Source organism: Equus quagga, chromosome 11 (genome assembly GCF_021613505.1).
Source record: "Equus quagga isolate Etosha38 chromosome 11, UCLA_HA_Equagga_1.0, whole genome shotgun sequence".
Lineage (NCBI taxonomy): Eukaryota > Metazoa > Chordata > Mammalia > Perissodactyla > Equidae > Equus > Equus quagga.
Window position 1 is genome coordinate 14713494 of NC_060277.1, and position 22734 is coordinate 14736227.

Consider the following 22734-nt stretch of genomic DNA (forward strand, 5'->3'; position numbering starts at 1 on the left):
GCCACCAAAGTGGAGCACGGAAGCTCAATCACTCAGCCACGGGCCAGCCCTTGAAAATGTTTTAAAAATTTACTCTCCATAATTTTTTTACTACACTAAATATTAATTCTTCATTTCCATTTCCAGAGTATGTTTTCTTTATTTGCTAGAAATATTGCCTACAGCTGTCTCATTTCCCTCAAAACCATCAAGAACTGTACTCACCTTTGTTTCTGAGTGTTCTTTAGCCACAAATTATAATCAGTCTAGGGGATCCCCGTGAAATTTTCAGACCTGAAGCAAGGTCATTATTCCATGAGGTCGATGAACAAGGGGAATTTCAAGGTTCTAAGGGGATTGTTCTGCACTGTTGAGCAGCCAAGGGCAATTTTGACTCTTCTGACTGGCAGTGAAGCTGCAGCCCTCCTGAAGGACAGTGTCAGAGGGTGTGGAGCTGGGGAATCTGAGCAAAGCACAGCTCCAAGAATGAGGCCAAAGAGGAGAAATGAGGACAAGAATTGGAGTGGTTTTATTCACTAATCCATGACATGTTCACGGTGGTTAATTTCTCTGGTAGAATCAATGCTCCTGTAAATTTAAACATAATGATGAAAGTTACGGTGGGTTTAATGTTGCCATTCTTACTTTTATTTTAGTTCCAAAAGAAATTGTCAAGACCAGCCCTGTGGCCAAGTGGTTAAGTTCACACCCTCCACTTCAGCGGCCCACGGTTTCAGTTTCGCTGGTTCGGATCCTGGGCATGGACATGGCACCACTCATCAGGCCATGCTGAGGCAGCATCCCACATGAGACAGCTAGAAAGACCCACAACTAAAACATACAACTATGTACTGGGGGGATTTGGGGAGAAAAAGCAGGAAAAAAAAAAAAAGAAATTGTCAGTGTGCCTTGTTAATAAACTGACTAGCAAAGTTAGTCCAAGTATAAGCAAGGATTTGTTGAGGTCTTACTAGGGCAGACCTGGCTCTAGACTCTGGAAAGAAGGCATTGAATAAGAAAGAAAAATTCCTGCCCTCAAGAAGTTTACATTCTTGTGGGACCAGACAGATAACAAACATGATAACAAAAAATAAAGACTATAAAAGGAAAAGAGACCAAGATGATGGGCCTTAAAGTTAGCATTTGACAAAACAAGGTATTCTATGTTTACTCTTGTGTTCCTGAAGCTTACTGAACTTATTTTCAAAACAAGCTTGTTCTATGTATCCCAAATAAGTTCGTTAGTTATGACATTAAAATAAATCACTTGACTGGAAACAACCTACAAAGTACAATCTACCAAATTTCTGATCCTTTACAGTATATTAACAATTTGCTAGACTTCCAGCCTAACATGTATCTCTAGAAATGTAAAGAAAATTGTGCCTGAAAAACATTTGACAAGAATCCTTCCTTGGTCAAGAAATCAGCTAAAGGAGATGGTGAAACATGATTTTACTCACTTGAACAATGGTCCAGATTAGATGAATAGGGGAAAAGAAATATAAAATAGAAACTTTAAGAAGGACAAAAATAAAATTTAAATAATTATGAGATGGGAGTGGAAAAGGGGGAAAGGCTTAGAAAAACTTTCAAGAGCATGAATTTGGCAAAGCTTTAATTGTAAAATATGATTAATGGATGTGACAGAATTTGGAGAACTTAAAAGTACAAATTGTTTACAGTCCTGGTCCAGGCATAACTGCTGGCTAAATCTGTAACTGTTGAAGATTTCGCCACTGTTTTCTTACTTAATCTTCAGCCAAGTATCCATTTCCTTTTGCCCTTAAAGTCAGATTAATGACATTTTAATTTTTTACATTATCTCTTTCTTCTCCTACCTACAGTTTTAGGAACAGTTGTATCTAGCCAACAAATTAAAATTGAAAGCAGTCCAGGGAAAAAGAGCAAAAAACCAAGGAAGAAGATTCTCAGTGTTACTTCAGATGCTTAGCATGTTAAGTATCTGAAATATTCTTGCTCATTGATATGTCTACCTAGGGGCCAGCACTGTGACCTATTGGTTAAGTTTGGCGTGCTCCACTTCAGCAGCCTGGGTTCAGTTCCGGGGCGTGGACCTGCACTGCTCATAGGTGGCCACTTTGTGGTGGTGACCCATATACAAAATAGAGGAACACTGGCACAGATGTTAGCTCAGGATGAGTCTTCCTCAGCAAAAAAAAAAAAAAAAAGAAAAGTCTACTTGTTTCTTCTTTTTCTCCCTGACTAGAATGTAAGCTCCATGAGAGCAGTGTCCTTGTCTATTTTGGTCAACATCTCATCCCCCAGTACCTTTCAGAGTGCTGAGCATACAGTAAGTATTCATGAGACATTTGTTCAATGAACAAATTGAAAAATGAAATATCTTTTAAAAAGTACACTTAGGGGCCAGCCCCGTGGCTGAGTGGTTAAGTTCGTGTGCTCTGCTGCACTGGCCCAATGTTTCGTCGGTTGGAGTCCTGGGCTCGGACACAGGGCTGCTCGTCAGGCCATGCTGAGGTAGCGTCCCATATGCACAACTGGAAGGACCCACAACTAAGAATATACAACTATGTACCAGGGGGCTTTGGGGAGAAAAAGGAAAAAAAGAAAATCTTTAAAAAAAAAAAAGTACACAAATTCTAACTTCAATTCCTTCTCTGCCACAGCTTTAAAATTCTTTTCTCTTGTTTAGCCTCCATTTGAGGAAGAAACATTAGTTTATTGTAATAAAAGAAATGATATCTTAATATTTTGATAAGGGACTTAAAACCCATTTTGAAGAAATGGGTCAGTGTGTGTTCGGGTGTAGTTTAATGTTATTAACTCAACCTAGAGATCCTTGATGATGGCATCTTTTGGGGGCTATTATAGGTCACAGTGGAAAGGAGTCCTTATTTGTTTTACTGTATTTTTTATTTGTTTTCACTCCCCGTGTTTTGAAAAGATTTCAGGCCGCTTTATGTATCCACAGGCCTGTTCGTCCTTATTATTGTTATTAAATTCTCATATTACCTCACCCGTTGCTAGGCACATAAAAGATCCTCAATACATCGATGAAATTAGACTGTTTACTCAGAAATATTTCTAAACTGATTAACGACACCCATAAAACATAATGAAAACAACTTCTAGGGCTGAGCTTTTTTCTATGGTGTTTATGTTGCCTTTATTCTTTCCAAACTCTCTCTCATACACATGTCACTCATCAATCCTCTACTGTCTATGGAGTCCTGTCCTGCCTCGTTCTTAATCCCGGCTACAATGAGGCACTGAAGGAGGTAAATTCATCCTTTGAAAATGCTGCCTTGTTTCTAAAGCTCTAAAAGAGTTTACATTTTGTGATGCACAAAATGTCCAAGTAAGGAGTGACTTGGTCACTTTGAGCTCACCAAGTCCCTCATATCTATGATTTGAGGTTACACTGTTTGCAAAAACAAACCTTTACTTGGAGTTTTCATGACTCTCCCATTGTCCATATTGCAATTTTTTGCCTGACCTCTGTTATGCTCAGCAATTTACAAACAAATATTATATTTATAATGATGATACGTGGAACTCAACATGACTTTCAACTACACAGCCCAGTCTTTAGGTGAAAATTTGCAAAAATGATAGTGATTTAGAACCTTATAGAGAGTAATAGTCCTACAACTGAACACTCATGTGGCAGTTGTAAAAAGGAGCTAGGGGCTTTTTCAGCCCAGAGCGTGTATTTTAAAGATGTCCACAGCCAAGGTATCAAAACAAACCATTTGTGTTATGTCTCCTGTGTCTATTCAAAATGAGAAGTTCAAGGAAACTTCTGCCAGGTATTTTAAATAAACACTGCTGGTTAATGTTCCTATACCAGAACAGGCAAAAGCTCAAGAGACTCTATTTCTGGTAGGTAGAAAACGCTTTTTATATCCAAAAAGCTAAACTCTCATATAAATTATAAATTTTCTCATTAAAATACTTGAGTTAAAAAAAAAACCCTCAAAAAGTACAATATATGAGTGGCCATTTAAAAGACAAAAACAATTGTTTTTCTGTGCTGACACCATAAGTTATATAATGCTCCAAAAGTAAAACAACCTCTTAAAAGCATCAAGCCACAGTGCACCCTGCCCTGCTCTAGAATGTGAACAGGAGGGCGTCTCTGATAAAGGCATCGTGTTCCGAAGGAACAAACGCCAAGCACTGATATGCTAAGTATCATAGGAACACTATTTTATTTAAACATTATAACAGCTGCCTGAGGATCATTCCTGCTTTATAGATGAAGGAACTGAGGCATGAAGAGGTCAACCATACAGCCAGTAAGAGGTGATAATTAGGGTTTGAGTCCACTGCTATCCGACTCCAGAGGATGCTCTTACCCTCTCTACGTCCTGCCACTTCCCAAGGCAATGTGTGGTTAATTACTGGGCTGCCTGGACCCCTTGAACACATTTTTCTTATTGCACTTTTAGGCATTACATTGTCCATCATTATTTACCTCTTAATCCCTCTTTCTAGAACCTGAATTTCCTAAGGGCGAGTTCTGCAACTTATCTCCATAGCCCCAGCATAACTCACAGCCTTGTGCCTTTTGAAGCAGGTACTCAGTGACAGCTGAAATGAACTGAAATAATCTATTGCTCTCAGGTCCTATAAAAGTTTGCAAAATCCAAAAGCAGACCCAGGTAATACTTGGCTAAATAACTTTATGTAAATTCCACATTCTAGTCTTTAAAACTAGGCAAAAGAATTAGCTGTTCAAGAACAGCAAAATAATGAAAAAAGGACAAGTGAAGAATGCATACACACACACACCCTGAGAGGAATCTTTTCCTTTTGATAACAATGGAATGTTTCTAGTTGGTTGCTAATCTCATAGCATTATTTTCCCCAGAAGGTACAATTTAAGGCTGCTTGGGGAGTAATACCGTATTTTGATAGCTATGTAGCTATGTAATGAAGTGTGCAAAGTTGTACTTCATTTGCACTAAGCTGTTGCTCTCAATGACAAACCATGAGAGAAACTGGCTATTAATCAGATATTAGCTTTGCCACTCCTACCGGGTAAGCCAGAAGGCTCTTCTGAAGCAGCAATGCTCCTTGAAGAGGAGAATATCTTCTAAAATTTAAATCAGTGCCTCCTAAGTGTGGCCCTTGTCATTACATGGCTTGCTTGTTAAATAGGACCATTCTTGGGCTCCTCCTCAGGCCTGGTGAATCAGAATCTTCTGGGGTCATGCTCAGAAATCCATCTATTTGACAAGCTCCCTCAGTGGTTTTGATGCACAGGAAAATTTGAGAACCACTCTGGTCTAACCTGACCAAATTCTCTCCTCCAACCAGTTCCTCTGTTCTCTGGGGTCTGCCCTCTCCACTCTCTGTGGAGGGCTCAGTTCTAATGACCTGAGTGTAGTCTCAAATTACAACTGACAGTAGGCTTTCAAATTACTGCAGGCTGCTGTTGTCTCCCCTGGAATGTTAGAATCCGTGGAGCAAGTTAATTCCATCTCCAGATACTTGAGTGAAATTCTTACAGAATAACTTTCCGCTAATGTTGTCTCTGGAACCTGGAACAAACCCTACCAGCTTTAACCTTATCAGGTCCCTAACACAACCGAAATTTTCAGCCTGTATTAGCCCCGAACTGAAGCTGCTAGACCCCATCATTCTGCTTTTCCCTGTTATTGAGTCATCAAATTATCCCGACATCTTGGTACCATTTTTTGCCCACTAACCTCACTGCTAATGTCCATTCTACTGATGTTTTAGTAACGGATCCCTCTGACCACCTTCCTGCCTTCACTGAAACGTTTCTCCCCTGATGATCTCTCTTCTACCACCTGGAGCAGAGGCAGCTCATTCTGCACCACACTTCCGAATCTCAGATCATGTGAATCTCCCCTTCACTTCTCTAGCCTTTAAGGTTCATCTTATCAGGCTCAGGAATATTTTCCTCTTCAAACGCCTCTTGACAAATAAGTACTTCATTCATATGAATCATTAATTTATTCATTCATTCAATAAAGTTTATTGAGTGTTTAATATGTGTCAGGTGCATGGGATAAAAGATAAATGATAAACTAGTAAGGGAGACAGAATGTAAGCAAATGATCACATTGTATTGTAATGTTATTATAATAGATTAGATAATATACTGGAGAAATGATTGCATCCGTGCATTCAACTAACACCTTAGAATTCCAAATCTCACCTCCAGTTCAGATGGCTCTTCCGACTTCATGACAATGATTGTCAACTCTTATGAAACATCTAAAACCAATGTTGTCAATATTTTCCCTTAAGATCCTTCTCCTGGGCTCCGTCTCCCTCATCATCACCAGCCATGCAGATCCCTGAATAAGATACCAGAGGACAAAGATAGAAAACTCAGATGGCTACAGAGGAGAAATAGAATCCATAAGTGAGTGAAGTGCAGCAGTGTAAGCAACTGGGAATGGTGGGGACTGTGGTAGACTGAAAATCTTATTATTTACTAATTAATTATTAATAATTATTAATTATTAATTACAAAAGGAAAGAGACATCTTTACAATAGAGAAGTCTAGTAAATAAAATAATAGGACAAACTGACTTCTGTGCCCCGGCTACAACTCAGCGGGAAGTATACTGCAGTCTCCAAATGGTTTCACTTGAATCTAATCATGAAGAAACAATCAGACAAATCAAAATTAAGGGACATTCTACAAAATGACTGACCAGAACTCATCATGAAAGCCATGAAATGTCACAAAAGGTTTTACATCAAAGGAGACTAAAGGGACCTGACCACTAAGTGCAATGTGTGATTATTAAATGGATCTTGGATTTAAAACACACACAACATTTTTGGGGCAATTGGGAAATTTGAATATGGATAGTAGAGAAGCTAATATTATTGTACCATACTAAACTTCTTGAGTTTGATGATTTGGAGACTTTTCTAGAAGAATATCCTTTTTTGTAAGACATAAATGCTGGAGTATTTAGGAGTGAAGTGACCTCATCTTTGAAACTTGCTTTCAATTGACTCAGCAAAAAAAAAAAAAGAGAGAAGGGAGAGAAAGTAAAAAATAAATGTAGCAAAATTTACAGTTGATGAATATAGTGTGCATATGGGTGTCCTTGAACACTTGTGTTCTTGTACAATTTTTTCAAAATAAAAAGTATCCAGAAGCAGAAGAAAAAAAAAACATTTGTTGAACCATTCTCCTCCCTCTAAAAACAATCTCCAAATTTGTAAACCTGTGGCTGACACAGATTTGGCCTACAGACCAGCACTAGTCTGCACTTGGCTTAGAGGCGTCCCTTCCACTTTCTTGCTTAATTTCCAGGCCATTCTCATCTGAAACTTCTCTGTCACCTGCTCCCTGCTCCCAACCTTCTAACCCCTGCTTTCCAGTCCCAGTCCACTACTTGATGATTTCTAACTTGCTCTGTAAGCACAGACCTCTGCTTCCTCTCTCTCCTGCCAATCCATGCTCTGTGCATTCGTCTTTTTCTGAAACACAACCACCTAATGATCTCTTGCTCTCCAGCGCTCAGAAGAACGTCTAAACTAACTAGCATGCAAATAAAATATATAATCTTCACGGGCTGTCTCCAGACTGCGTGCCTCCTTCTCGCTCTTCCCCGTAATATTCTCTACACAGGACTCCAGACTGCTTACTAGTCCTCAAACACATAATTGTAATTCTTTTGCTCAAGTTGTTTCCTCTGCTACGATGACTTTCCTTCCCTTATTAGTCTAACGAATTCCTATTCAGCATTCAAAACCCCAGTTAAAAATCAACTTCCGTAAATATTACCCCTCTCCTCCGAAAGAATGAAGAGTTGCTTCCTGTGTCCCCATCCACAAGGTCTGTTTTCCTCTGGTCTCCATTGTGCCTCCGTCTCCCCCTTCAAATTCCTTGAGAGCAGGAACCCAGACCTAGAATGATTCCTCAGATGTGAGAAACTTAAATAAACATTTGATGAGTCGACTTTTTAAAATTGCTTTATTCAGTCCCTTTCTATTTCAGTACTTTCTCTGAAAAAACTTAACTATTCATAAAAGGTCAAAGATGGTACCCTGTGAGAGACAGCTAAGCATTAGGAAGAAGGTAATGGAAAACAAATTGATAAAGTGTTGTGGAGAATCACCCACTTCAAAAGCAAAATTAAGTTCTGGGCCTGTTTTAGAAGAGGAGAGAAATAAATCCTAGCGCCAAGGCCTTCAGGGCATCGCAGGAGAGTTTTGCTGGTGTGGAGTGTTAAAGGCTTAACTTATCGGCTTCCAAATGTCTACGCTCTCAAGATCGCCTTCTGTCTCTTGGAAGATTCTAAGCAAGTTACCGCGACCTTTTCAATGCAAGGGTCTGTTTCCTGTAACTCTGTGCCTCCTTTCAATTAAGATCAAATGGAATTTAACATTAAGTGGAGCCACGACTCTTTCTCAAGTTAATGTTAATTATAACTTTCGTGGATTCGTTGCAGCTTGTTCTCAGTCTATCTGATTTTATGAACAGACAGGGGCAAAGCTTCAAGGAGACTTAGCCTTCTGCCTCTATTATTATCATGTTTGCCTGTAATAATACACAGGCATTTTTTCTTCCCAGAAAACCTACATGTAAGTATTCCTTATATTAAAAACATTAATCTTTCCCAGAAGCTAACAATAAAATTGGCTCTTTATTCACTTTTGCTATATTCTTTAGGCAATTAAAAGAAACTCAGATATTTTGTTGTCATATATGTATTGTGAAATTTGCTACCCTAAAAGTACAATATTCAGAGCCAGCCTTGATGGCTTAGTGGTTAAAGTTTGGTGCACTCAGCTTTGAGCGCCCGGGTTCAGCTCCTGGGCATGGAACCATGCCGCTCATCTGTCAGTAGCCATACTGTGGTGGTAGCTCACACAGAAGAACTAGAAGGACCTACAACTAGAAATATACAACAATGTCCTAGGGCTCTGGGGAGGAAAAAAAAAAAGAAGAAGATCTGCAACAGATGTTAGCTCAGGGCAAATCTTTCCCAGCAAAAAATATATACATACATCATTCAAATAATTTACTATTGTGTAAAAGGAGAACAACCATTTCTGAACCAAAGCCTTCAAAATAATATGCAAAACCCTAAGTAAAGGTCATTGACAAGCCTCAGTAGTGGGTACACGCCACAGGGTCAACATCCTTATTGTTTCCTCAAACTAGAGTTTGCAAAGAAGTGGATGACTTAGGTTTGACAGATAAATATATATAAACAGATAAACAAATTCAAATTTAACTGGGAATCTTGTATTTTTATTTGCTATACCTGCAATTCTAAGTGTCGGCTGGTTTTATTCAGTAAATATACTATTTTTTAAAATCCAGGCGTCAATTTTTTTTTTTTTTGAAAAACAGAAAGATCTAGCAACATTGAGCTTACATTCCTCCCTTACATCAGCCTGAGCTGAGTATGCAGTGCCCATTTTACAGATGATCACTTGCTGTCTAGTTCAACGCAGTGTCCACTTGGCCCCTTTCTGATTCTTGGATCCTGCATCCATAAGTTTTCGACCCTGGTTTAACCCACTCTTTATGTTTACAGACTATGTAGTAGCCTATACCCACTAGCTGTGGCATCTGCACCTTGAGCATGCCCCAATTCCAGTTGAGAACCAGGTAATTTTATTAGAATAGTGCACATTTGTACTGACTATACATTGTTGTATCCCCTCATATATGCCTGAAAAATACAAGTAATTTTTCACATACTCTATTGTTCTTGCTTTCTTCTCCAGCCCACCAGTCAGTTCAGCCTCAGCCCTAAGCATTTTAGGTGAGATAGCTAACCACAGTGGAAAAAGCAATGAATTTTAAATGAGAATGGTGAGTATTTTAGTCCTTGCTCAACACCTAAAATAATCATGTGACTTTGGAAGGTCAATTAATCTCTGAACACTTGGATTTTCCCATCTGAAAAATATAGAGGTTGGACAAAACGACCATGATTTTCAGTCTATATTGCTGTTAATAACTGATGATTCTGTGAACTTAGTTTATAGCCAAGCCTTTCTGAAACTCTAGACAGGACATCAACTCCTGAGGCAAACACTTAAGTAACTTTCCTGTATTACTCTAAAGTTTTATGACATTGGAAAACATTTATCTGTTGTCAGACTCACATAGCATCACTACAGATTGCTAGGAGACGGTAAATGTTTTTACAAGCAAAAAGCCTTCGCTTTTTCCTACTGCTATCTACTGCAAAAAAAGCTTGCACAGCTACTGGTCCAAACATAGTCTCTTTATTGATTCAGAGCATCTAAGTAAATATATACCTTTTAAAGGTCTGATTTGAAGAAAAGGAAAAAGTTGCTTATGATCATTTAATCCCCTTGGAGTAGCTCAATGAAAGGAGAGAAGGGGGCCCTGTAGATAAATCTCAAAATAAAATGACATTGAAGGGCTATCCAAGGAGAACTTTGGTTGATTTGGATCTACCAAACACAGTGGGCTTTAAAAAGCAGAGAGTTGAAACTGTCTTCCAGATGGCAGAGACAAGACCACACCTGAATACACCCACTCTCTCGGAAAGGACTAAGCACTTATCTTTCTTTATGCAAACTAACCAGATTGCTTAACCTTAAATGAACACAATTAAGGCTTTCTCAATGGATGCACTTAGCTCCTCGCACTGCTTTTTTCTAGGTTCCTGTAATCATAGATCATTGCTTCTCAAAAAGGCCAACACCAATTCTACCCTCATTCCCACAACTAACTTCCAAATTTAAATTATTCTGTCATAAAAACTAAAGAATGAGCCAGACAAATGGTATCCTGGAGAGAGAGAATTGGTTAGTCATGGGACCAGGAAAATGCTTCTAAAGTTTATTAAATTGCTGTCTTAAAAAAAATTATAATAATCCATTGTTATACTTAGTAATTATGTAGAATTAAAATGAACCAAAGCTATTAAAATGAAATGGGAAAGCACAATAGAAGATGTAATCAAAATTTACCAAAAAATTCAAGATTTTGTTATGACTCGATTTATTCTGCCTATTATTTAGTGTAAAAAATGTAGCAGAAAAGATAAAATATCCCAATCATTAGGTTCTTAAAATAGATTATATGTGCAACATTAAATATTACCCATATCTCTAGAAAGTTACATTGATGAAAATTTAGGTGTCATGTTATTTTGAAACTAATAAAAGCATTAATGCAGATACACTATTGCAAATTGTATAAAATTATTCAAAAAGAAAGGAGCATTCTAAACTTAACCTTAATCTACCTCATCTCTATTTAATAAGTGTTTGATCACTCAACAACGAAATATAAGCAAATAAAAAATTTCTCATCTCAACAGAATAAAGATGCCATGTCACAGGACTATGCCACATACACCCATACTATTTTTTGTTAAATGTAAGAGTAGAAAAATTTAAAAATATATATGTATTTAGTTGTGCAGCTCATTCTTATGTGATTGATTTTCTACTTTTTAACACCTTGCAAGCCACATAATTACATATTTCGAATATGTCTAGGAAGTAAAATATATAGCTTCATCAATTTTTCTTTATTACATTCATGTGAAATAACGAAGGAGTTTATTATTCATGAGTGAAATATTTACCTTTGGGTCTCATTTTGTTTTAAATAGTGTGGGAGGCACTGAAAATTCAAAGATACAAGCAGAGTACTTATCCTCAATTTAATTCCTTAATTTATAGAGAGCAAAACTGTCTTTATGTGTCAAAGAGTAGTACAGAAATTGCATCTTCAGCAACCGGGATGACATTCTTCATGTTGAACATTGGGGATGATTCAGAAGAAAATGCAAAAGGAAAAATATTTAGCTAAAAAAAGAAATTAAATTAAAACTGTATACTTTACTAGGAGGAAAAAAAGGAATCCAAGCTGACAGGTATGTTGAGAGTTAGAAATATATAAAAAAGAAGAAAATTACGGTTTTGCTAAGGATGCCTATTAAAGGTTAATACGTTTAAAAAGAAAAATTAAAATCTCATTGGAAAATCAGTGATGGGAAATACAAGATGAAACGTCCAGAAAAGCCAAGAGATTAGAATCAGACCAAAGGATGTGTTCTGAAATGGCATGTCTAGGCTTCTTTCTCATCCTGTAATTCATATTGAATTGTGGAATGAATGAGGTCATCTTGGTAATTCACAATGGTGGTGGTAAGAAGAACTGGCAGTTCTCATATGAGTAACAAATACTCAATGAGTAAACAGAGTTACCAGTCTTAATACAGTAAGAAAATTTTAAAGTTTAAAACTAATAGAAGTTACACATTACGGGCACCGTTCTTATAGAAATGGCAAAGGAAAAGTCAATTAAGTAGCATTTCATTGTACATGTTTGTAGAATTTCAGCAGCAAAACACTGGTTAAAGGTTAATCAGTTACACAAACACATAAGGATTTCCCAAGTATAAGTGGTCTCCTTACACAGGGGTAGCGTCACTCTAATTACACCTTCATTTTCTAGAGTCTGACCCTAGAAATCCCAGATGGATTTAAAATTAAGAAATCATAGACGCCTGGGCTAGCTAACTCAAGAAAGACTGAGGTACAGCTGCAAAGCCAAGCCATTTGTGTATTTCTTTGTATTTTGGAACCAGTAGGAATGTGTGGCCTAGCTATACTCTTTTCATGTAGGCTGGTCTCCAGGGAAAGTCAATTTATGATTGGATAGTCCAGCGTGAAAGAAGAATCACTTATGTAATTGAAACATTTAATGGCACTAGGTTCCAAGAGTCTGAGACCCATATCTTTACGAAAAAGAGGAGACACCTGCCCCAAGACTGTCACTATGTACATGTCAATATCTGACTCTGTAATTTTACTTTCTATTTTCTAGCTAAATATCTCTTTTCAGGTTGAGCTTTCCAAATACTTTACAATTGGTTAGGTTCCAGTTTACTAAACATTCCAGTGGAATTACACCTAGAATGCTTTGTTAAGAGTTTTGGGTGTTTCCAATATCTTCAGTTTGAAATTTAAGCGATCTTTTGGTCACTCCCACAGATAACTAATCTTTTTGAATAACTGGATTTTACTGGCTTAACTCTCAGAAGCCATCTTCTTTCTCTAATTTCCAAGTGTGTGGAGTAGCATGCATTCTTTCCAGGTTCTACTTTCAAACTTTACTTTTGGTCCCACAGCAACCTCTCAAATGGAATTTGATTGGGAAAAAAGTACACATTTTCTCTCATGTAGTTAATAAAAATATGCTATTTTTTTGCATTCTACTCCACAAAATATCCTTATATTCCCCAAAAGCAATATATCTACACATTGTGAAGTAGTGAGAATGTAAATATTATTGACTAAAATTATATCGATCTATGAAGTAGACAGTGGTGCCATTCATGACCTACAGAACTCCAGCTAAGGAGCACATTTGGGGAAAACATGATTAATCTTATCTTGAACATTTATGTTTTGCATTCCTTTGAGATATCCAAGAATTTTGGGGACAGAGTTCTGAACCCAAAGGAGGGAGGTGTTGTTGATAGTAACATCTGCTTCCCAAGGATCAAGTGAGGATAGAAAACTGTCCTTTGGTGATGACAGTATATGTCGTCGATGATCACATGAGAATGTTTTCTCTTGAACATGCAGCAGAAACAAGATTTCCGGTGTGGGGAAAAGTAAATGGGACTTGTTTAAACAGAGTATGAGGAGTTGCTTTCACGAAGTTTGGCTGTGAAGAGGAGGAAAAGGAGAACCAGGGTGCTGCTGGAAGGAGGCTGAGGTGAGAGAGGTTACTTTTTGTTCTGTTAGTTTTGTGTTTTCACGGGCGGGGCCTGGGCATGTTTAAATGCTGAATGAGAGCCCAAAGAAAAGATGTTGAAGATACCCCAGACAGTATCTTACAATATTAACATTACAAATATTTGAGCAGAGATTAAACAAAGCGATGTCATTTTATGCATACCCAAATCTAAAGCAAAATCATGTAATATAGTCTAAGAGGGATAGTTTAAAAACAAAAACAAAAAATAGAGCAGGGAGAGTGAGAAACTCCCGAGGATCGCCCGTGGGCTCCAAGTGTCAGGGTTGGGGTTGTTTTACTGTGTCGGGGCCCTCTCTGCACGTTGGTCCGCGGGTGAGGTGACGCTTTCTCGGGGTGTGGGGCTGGCTGAGCGAACAGGGAGAGTCAGGACGCAGCTCTGACGGCTGTGCAAGTGGACTGCGCTTCCGTTTGATCTATGTACTGAGACGATTTCATCCACCTTGCATAGTCATCCAGAGAAGCCTTTGGCTTGACTTCATACCTTCGATTTCCTAAAGAACCACCACCCATATTCGAAGCTCTGAACCCAGATATATAAAAATGCTTAAAGGGAACAGAAGTCAAGAACAGCTAACTCCAAGTCAGATTATAACTTTGGAAAAAGAAATGCAAAAACTTTAAGAAGAAAGCATTAATGAAAGAGACAGTTAATAATGAATGGAAAACCAAAAAGACCTTGCTCAGCTTAGAATTTTTTTATATTTGAAAGCTTCCCAAAAGCTAAGGATGGCTCATCATAGGCAAAGCTGATGACTGTAAATGAAAACTAAAAGAAATCTGCCTGGTCTCAAAAACAAATATATATTTAACTTACTAAAGATAATAAAATTCATTATGATAATAAAACGAAATCTTGGGAAGAACAATGAAAGTTGGATGAAATGATCACATAGATTGCAAAATGAAACACCAAACAAAAGATGGCACTAAGAGGTGTGAAAATATAAAATTGAGTAATGTTCATAATGAACAGGCTCGAGAAACCAATCAGGTCTTAATGCTTGAATCTGTTGTAAAATTAGAAAAGATAAAGTTGGTAAACATCTTATATTCAATTGTTGCATTTCTTTTTCTTTGGCCATGAACTTCAGCCAACTTAATACCTTTTGTATCAGTATCTTGCTTTGGGAAACCCAAAGAGCTGTGAGTACATGCTAATTTATTTTGTGTTTAGGAACTTCTGAGGATCAAAATAACCCGTGCAAATATAGCAGTGAATCATTTTACCTTTTGATAAAAGGAAGTCAGACTGTGAACTTCGTTTATTCTGTATGACACATGGAAAAATCACTCCTATTTTCTTGTATTATGGAGGCAAGAGTTTGCTTTTCTAAATTGACTCAAATTATGGAAGCCACAGTGTTCTATAATATGATTGTATATTTTTTTAAAAAAAACAGCCAGAACTCATCTAGGTAAATTCCACTCCCTAGGTGTAATTCGTGTTGTACTCAGAGTTGATGGTTGTACACGTAAAAGACGGCTGCTTTCAGTTGCAATATTTTATAAAAGGGCCTGAGAGATTCGTAAACTTTTTCTCATTATCTTTTCTTTTTCCTATAGTAAAGCTAACATGTTATGTAAAAATTGTAACCTTTGCTTAAAACAAAAACAAATAAACCTGAGAACTTTCTTGGTATGTCATTGATTTATCCCTCTTTTAGCTTAATGGAACAATTTGATAGAAAGTGGATATTCCTAATATATCTTAGATAAACAGCTTCTATATAACATCTTAAGTCCTAGAGGATACTTTTTGCTTATTAACGATGATTGATTTGACAAGTCACAGATGATGTATGTTTCTTTTTTTATTTATTTATTTTATTTTTATTTATTTTTTGAGGAAGATTAGCCCTGAGCTAACTACTGCCAGTCCTCCTCTTTTTGCTGAGGAAGCCTGGCCCTGAGCTAACATCCGTGCCCATCTTCCTCTACTTTATATGTGGGACTCCTACCACAGCATGACGTGCCAAGCGGCGCCATGTCCGCACCCGGGATCCGAACCGGCGAACCCCGGGCCGCCGAGAAGCTGAAAGCGCGAACTTAACCGCTGCGCCACTGGGCCGGCCCTGATGTATGTTTCTTACATAAGATTAGAAATGTTTCTTAGATAAGATTACCTATCAAGGAAAAGAAATGTTTAAAGAACAATTGCAAATTTCCAAATGGTCTGAGGAATCTTCCCCCTCGTCAAATCAGAATCATTATAGTCATAGCAAAAATATTAAAAATAATTTTAAAACAAAAATTATCTCATAAAATTGTCTATGTATATCCAGTTGCAGTGTTGTTCTATTATTGTCTATAATCATCACAAACCAATATTAATATCCATTCCAAATTTTCACCTTATTCAAAATGTCTGGGAAGTTAAAGAGTCACCAGATAGTTGTGCAGTTTTCATACTATGTTTAGTGTCCAACTTAAATTTTTATGATAGAAAAGAAAATAATGTGAGTTTTTCAATGATTATTTTAATTTTATATTACAAAGCCAGGTTGAAATTTAATTATATTTCTACTAGAATCTAATCATGTAAGTCATTAAACAGAAGCAAGTTTTAAACATTTACTCCATAGTGAAATGACAGAGTTCTGATATTAGAATGCGTCTTCACAACATGGGTGGACCTTGAAGGTATTATGCTAAGTGAAATAAGTCAGAGGGAGAAAGTCAAATACCATATGATCTCACTCATAAGTAGAAGATAAAAATAATGACAATCACATAGAAACAGAGAACAAACACATAGAAACAAAGATTAGATTGGCCGTTACCAGAGGGGAAGGGGGGAGAGAGGGAGGAGGAAAAAAGGAATGATTAGGCACATGTGCATGGTGATGGATTGGAATGAGTTTTTGGGTGGTGAACACGACGTAATCTACACAGAAATCGAAATATAATGATGTACACCTGAAATTTATATAATGTTATAAACCAATGTTACTGCTATAAAAAAAAGTCTTCTGTTTTCAAATTGACAATGAAAAATTTACCCTAAATAACAGTTCCAGAATTTTATTGGATTTTCAAGATCAGCATCACCAACTGCCTAGTTCAAATGGCTATGAGATAAAAAGTGAGAGTGAGACTATTTCCCCCCTCTCCCAAATCTTCTATTTGTCATTTACAAATAGTGTCTCTGCTTTGGAAGAAAGTCGTTGATGAGGCCGTTTGAAATTGACGCGGAGTACCAAAATTGTCTGGAAACCTCAGTTGTAAAATTGGAGTATCTATTTGGGGTAATATTCCTTCAAGTATCACATTTTGTGATTTTAGTGTATAAAATTCCCTAAATTATACATGTTCCAAAATTTTGTTTTTACGTTTATTAATTGAATGCATTTTTCCATGCAATGCTGTAAGAACTTATTTTTAAGGACAAAATGTAAATAACAGTACTATTTCAGAGCTATCAGTAAAAAAGGATTGGAAAGAAAAAATTAATAATTTATTCTGAATAGTAGTTCTGGAGGGAAAACATGTTTCACTAGAAAACAATAAGGAAGGAGACGTTTGTGAAGGAGACGGTGTCACATTCCCAAGCATGAGCGGCTAATTCCTGTGGTTCCCTCTTTATGAGTTTAAATTCAAAATAACTGTTAGATACACACACACACACACACACACACATACACATGGTCCATGTGCTTTTATAGACACAAGCGTCTTTCCTAAATCTATCCACTAAAAAGAGCCTAAAGCAGTGATATCCCCAGGACTCCTTAAAGAACTGACTGAGTCTGGGGCTGGGCTAGGCAGAACTAAATATGAGCCCTGACCATCTTGTGATGCCAGAAAGTAAGGAACTGCTCAGAAAATGATAGGGATGTATAAGAAAGACAAAGAAGCCAGCTTGATGGAGTAACCACAGGCCAAAATTGGGACAATTTGATTATCAAATTCAGACTGTGACAATGAATCTAACTGTATTACAAATGTAGGACATAACTTCTGTGAAGGAGGTGCAGAAAAAAGAGCTGACCCAAGTAACTTTGGAAAACAGTATTTGGACTGGAAACTGTAAGGCTAAAGACAAAAGAACTGTGCATTAATGTTGTGCTTTAGTTTGTAAATTTGTTTCCCACTGGAGTATGGTTTAACACTTCTGAAAGTATTTATGTCTACACTAGGGATGAACAAATAGGCAAATTAATATTAGATTATGGGAACCAGATTTCTTACTGTCAGGGGAAGAAATTACAGTCAAGTGGAGAACTCTAGACTGAACCATGTGATGTTGAGTGAGTTGAGACATCAGTATGAACTCTTGCTTAGTTTTATAAATAAATAGATGATAGATAGATAGATGATTCTAGATGTATGTGTATACAGTGGTTAATATACCTACATGTATTCTCCAGCACTGCTTACTAGAAGCAAAGATACCCCAATTGCAACCAGAACACCTGCACCAGCTTCTTGGTTTCTAATGCCATTCTCAATAAAAAGAGAAATAGCTTTTCTAGGACTGGGGCAGAGAAAATACAAGATGAGCCTGGAGCATCTTTTAGTATAAGAAAGTAAATGAATGCTCAATAAACGAAAGGATAGAGGCATGTAAGACACAAGGGAGCCAATCTGAAAGATCTCCCATTGGCCAGCCCTGGAACAATTTGGGCAACACAATAAGCACCATGGTACTGGATTATAATCCAATGTACAAAACAAATACATGAGTTCATACTGATACAAATAAATAATTGAATGAATAAATAAAGGAGGGAGTGGACAAATCCTCCTTATAGAAGAATTACAAACAGTATATGTAGATATTCTCCTCTAGGAGAAGGAAATTAATCCCCTCTCTCCTTGAGTGTGAGCTGGACTTAATGACTCACCTCCAAAGAATAGAGCTTGGAAAGGGAAAAATAGTAACTTTACAGAGGAAAGACCCAGCAGACACTACATTAACCAGGTGATCAAGGTTAACAGCACTGATGATAAATTATGCTGATAACATATGCTCCTTGATATAATGTGATACTGTTACCATGTAAGAAATATTTGGGGCCAGCCCAGCGGCACAGTGGTTAAGTTCACACATTCCGATTCTTGGCGGCCCGGGGTTCGCCGGTTCGGATCCCGGGTGCGGACATGGCACCGCTTGGCACGCCATGCTGTGGTAGGTGTCCCACCTATGAGGTAGAGGAAGATGGGCACGGATGTTAGCTCAGGGCAGGCTTCCGCAGCAAAAAGAGGAGGATTGGCAGCAGTTAGCTCAGGGCTAATGCTCCTCAAAAAAAAAATAAAATAATAAAAAAAATTTAAAAAAAGAAATATTTTTGTTCTTAGGAAACACACACTGACAATTCATTGGTAAAGGGGCATGTTGTCAACTTACTGTTACATGGTTCAGAAAAAATACACCCACTAACACGCCATATAAATGTGTTTGTGTGCATATGTATACACACAGAGAAAGTGATAGAGGAAACATGACAAGTGTTAACAACTGGTGAATTAGGATGAGAGTTATCAAAATTCATTGTACTATCCTTGCAACTCTTCTGAGTTTTTAATTATTTCAAAATAAAAAGTTACAATTTAAAAGTAACAATTTTTCTTATTACAGGATCAATATATAGTCATTATAAAATAATTTTTGAGAAAAAAGCCCAAAACTTTAAAAAATGATAATACCAGAAATAGATTATGAATATTTCATACTTTTTTTTTTTAAGGAAGATTAGCCTTGAGCTAATATCTGCCGCCAATCGTCCTCTTTTTGCTGAGGAAGACTGGCCCTGAGCTAACATCCGTGCCCATTTTCCTCTACTTTATACATGGGACGCCTACCACAGCATGGCTTGCCAAGCAGTGCCATGTCCACAACCGGGATCTGAGCTGGTGAACCCTGGGCCACTGAGGCGGAATGTGCACACTTAACCGCTGTGCCACCGGGCTGGCCCCTATTTCACACTTTTTAAATGCGTTTATATTTTTTAAAGGAAGTATACTAGACAGATTGATTTTTAACCTGCTTTTTCCCATGGTATATTGTGAACATTTTGTCATATCATTACAGTTGTACTATTTTGATGGCTGAATGGGATTTGATTGCAAGATTATTTCACCAGTTTTTTAATGCTGCTTATTGCTGTTGTTGACATTTCAGCAAAATAACCAACACTGACATGAAATATATTTGTAGCTAAATCTTTTCCCAAATGCATAAATATTTTCTGAATATAATTTTCTAACAGCTATCAATTTTTGCTAAATAATAATAAATATTATTACGGTCATATATGTATATAGAAAAAACTCCAACAAAACCTAGGGTATCCACAGACCCCAACACCCTAATTCCATTCTGTGGATGCCATGACCATAAATACATTCTGTTTTGAATTCTGCTGGTGGTTCCATTATAACTTTAAATCATAGAGGCCTGTTTCTTTATGTTTTAACTTCCAGTTATGAAAGGTGAGGGAATTAATGCTCTTAAACCACCACCCAACTTTCTTCTTCCTCACTACCTTCAAAACTATATTATAACCTTGTGTTATTATCATTTAGCATATCCCCATGCCAAGTACTACAGAAAGAGAGAAGAAGGTTAGAGAAAGAATAAATGAAAGTAAAATAAATTTTTTTAATTTTTCTTATTCTTAATCTAATAGGTAACTACTTGTTTGAAGTAATAATAGCAACAATGTATTGGGAGATTATAGTTTATTGATAAATGAGATGAATGGTGTCAATGTTAGAAGAATTGAGAACACTCTGTTATAAGGTAACTGCACTACCCATGAAACCTTATAGTGTTATTTGAAGATGTTCTTAGATTTGCTGAAAACGTATATTGCAAACTCTAGGGTAGTCACTAAAAAAATTTTAAGAAATATAATTGATATGCTAAGAGAAGAGAGAAAATGGAGTCATATAAAGGGCTCGATTAATACCAGAGAAGGCAGGAAAAGGGTAGAAGACAGAGAAGAGACAAACAACAAGGGCAATGACTAGAAAACAGTTACAATTTTGTCTCCCATGTGCTCAGACACAGAACTATCTGGTACTAGGGCGCTGGCAACGTTTGCTATCTCTTCCGCTTGGATCACTTTGGTCACTGGCTGCCAAGGATTCTGATCCTTAGAAACTGTCCTTGCTGCTGCTGGTGATCAGAAGAGTGGAAAGAATGTTTATATTCAGTTATGAGTCTCTTAAACCAGTGCTGCCGTGAGCTCCTAGCATCTTCCAAGAGTTTTAGTGAAATGTTCCTCTCAGTTTTTATTCCTCAACCCTTCTCTCTAGGACAAAGGCATGAATCCATGGAAACTGGGTCTAAAGATTGTCTGAATGGCAGACACATTGCTTCACTCAGAATCACTGTCCTTTCCTTCTCTTCCTGAGATATTGTCCTTAAACCAAACTCCATTCATTATCCTGAGAAGTTACTATGTGCGCTACACCTGATGGGAAGCACTGGGGACCAACGGTGACTATAACCCAGTTCCTGCCGTCAATGAGTTCACAGTCTAATAGAGAAGGTAGAGACCAAAAATAGATGATTACAATACAGTGTGATAAAGGCTATGAGAGAGAGAAGTATATGGCTATAGAAGCATGGGGTAGAAGTACTTAACCTAGACTGGAAGAGCTATCTAGAAAAAATATGATGATCCAAGATAAGTTTTGAAAGGCAGGAAAGGGTTAGTTAGATGAAGAAATTTGTTGCAGACAATGCAAATAACATATGCAGAACCAAGGAGTGGGGAGAGAGCCTGACATTTTCAGGGCTGTGCTAGCACTCTTAATTTCTTTTCCAGAAGGCTCCTTGGTTCCTTCTACAATGTCACCACTGTCTGGGCATGTACTTCAATCCACCAGGCATCCAGGGACATTTCTTAAGCCACGGGTTAATAGTTAAAGTGCAAAATGAGTCACGTCTGAGTGAAGATCAATGACATTGTTAAAAAGAAAATATGAAAGTTAAAATGAGGAAGAAAAGAGACTATGCCTTACTCCCCTCACCCACAAGATGTCAGGAGGTACTATATTCCAGGTGTTTGGTTGGTTCTGGGCCAGAAAGTACCCTGTGGAGATGGTATATAATCAGTCATGCCATGCAGAATATGTTTGCATGAGCATATTTGTGACCTGAGAGGTGCCAATATCTGGCAAATTAAAATATGAGAATATACAAGTCTTTGTCAGCAACTGACTAAAATGACAGGCGCCAGCTTTCCTAATATGGCACTATCCAGAGAGTTCTCATCCTTTGCTGTAAAAACAACTCTAGAAATTATCTGATGCTCTGATGTCCTGCGTTAGTCTCGGTCATTCGGTTGACCAACATGCAGGTTGTTTGCCAATAAGAGGAGGGTCACTTGTGTTATTGATGTCCATACTTTGGGGGCCCATATTTCAATATCCTCAGAAAATCCAGCTAATTTGTTTTTAATTTCCTTTTCACCTTAATACACAGTGTCCTACCCTGAGTTGAGAAATCAGCCAGTTATCCCTAAGCAGTCTTAGATGTCAAAATCCATCATGCTTCATCTTACAAACAAGTTAAACAAGTTACAGAGCTTGAAATTTCATCCTCACAATACGTACACAGAGCAATAAATTGTGAACTCAGCATGTCAAGGTAGAGCAGAAAACTAAAATAATTGGTCATCTAAATTCCTTCTGCAATGGGGCTGGATCTCAAAGGAAAGAAGTTTTTAGAGCATGAATGAAAATGTATAAGCTTAACTCCTTGGCTTTCCTGCCTATTCTGCTCCTTGTAGATCAAGATTACTAAATCAATCAAATGTTTTCAACTCTTACCTTCATTTCATAGCATCATTATCTCTAGTTTCCCATCTTCTCACGCTTCCCCTGGATTCAATTCACCTGTTGCTCAAACCGCAGCATATCCCATTCTCCATCAGGGCATTTCTTGTCCTTTGCATTATGTCCGGGTGTTTTTCTACAAATCATTTCTTTCCTCAAACTAACGTTTGAGCAAAATGAAGGTATTGAGTAGATTTGGTTTCTAGAATCATTTTCA

At 37.4% G+C, this 22734-nt stretch overlaps 1 long non-coding RNA gene across 1 annotated transcript; it reads right to left on the minus strand.

Annotated features, from left to right (window-relative positions):
• Window positions 1–491: 491 nt before the first annotated feature.
• LOC124247753 (uncharacterized) lies at window positions 492–22734 on the minus strand. Its single transcript, XR_006890813.1, has 4 exons — window positions 22512–22734; window positions 7746–7867; window positions 6152–6293; window positions 492–567 (listed from the first exon to the last, which is right to left on the minus strand). It is a non-coding gene; the product is annotated as an uncharacterized LOC124247753 (long non-coding RNA).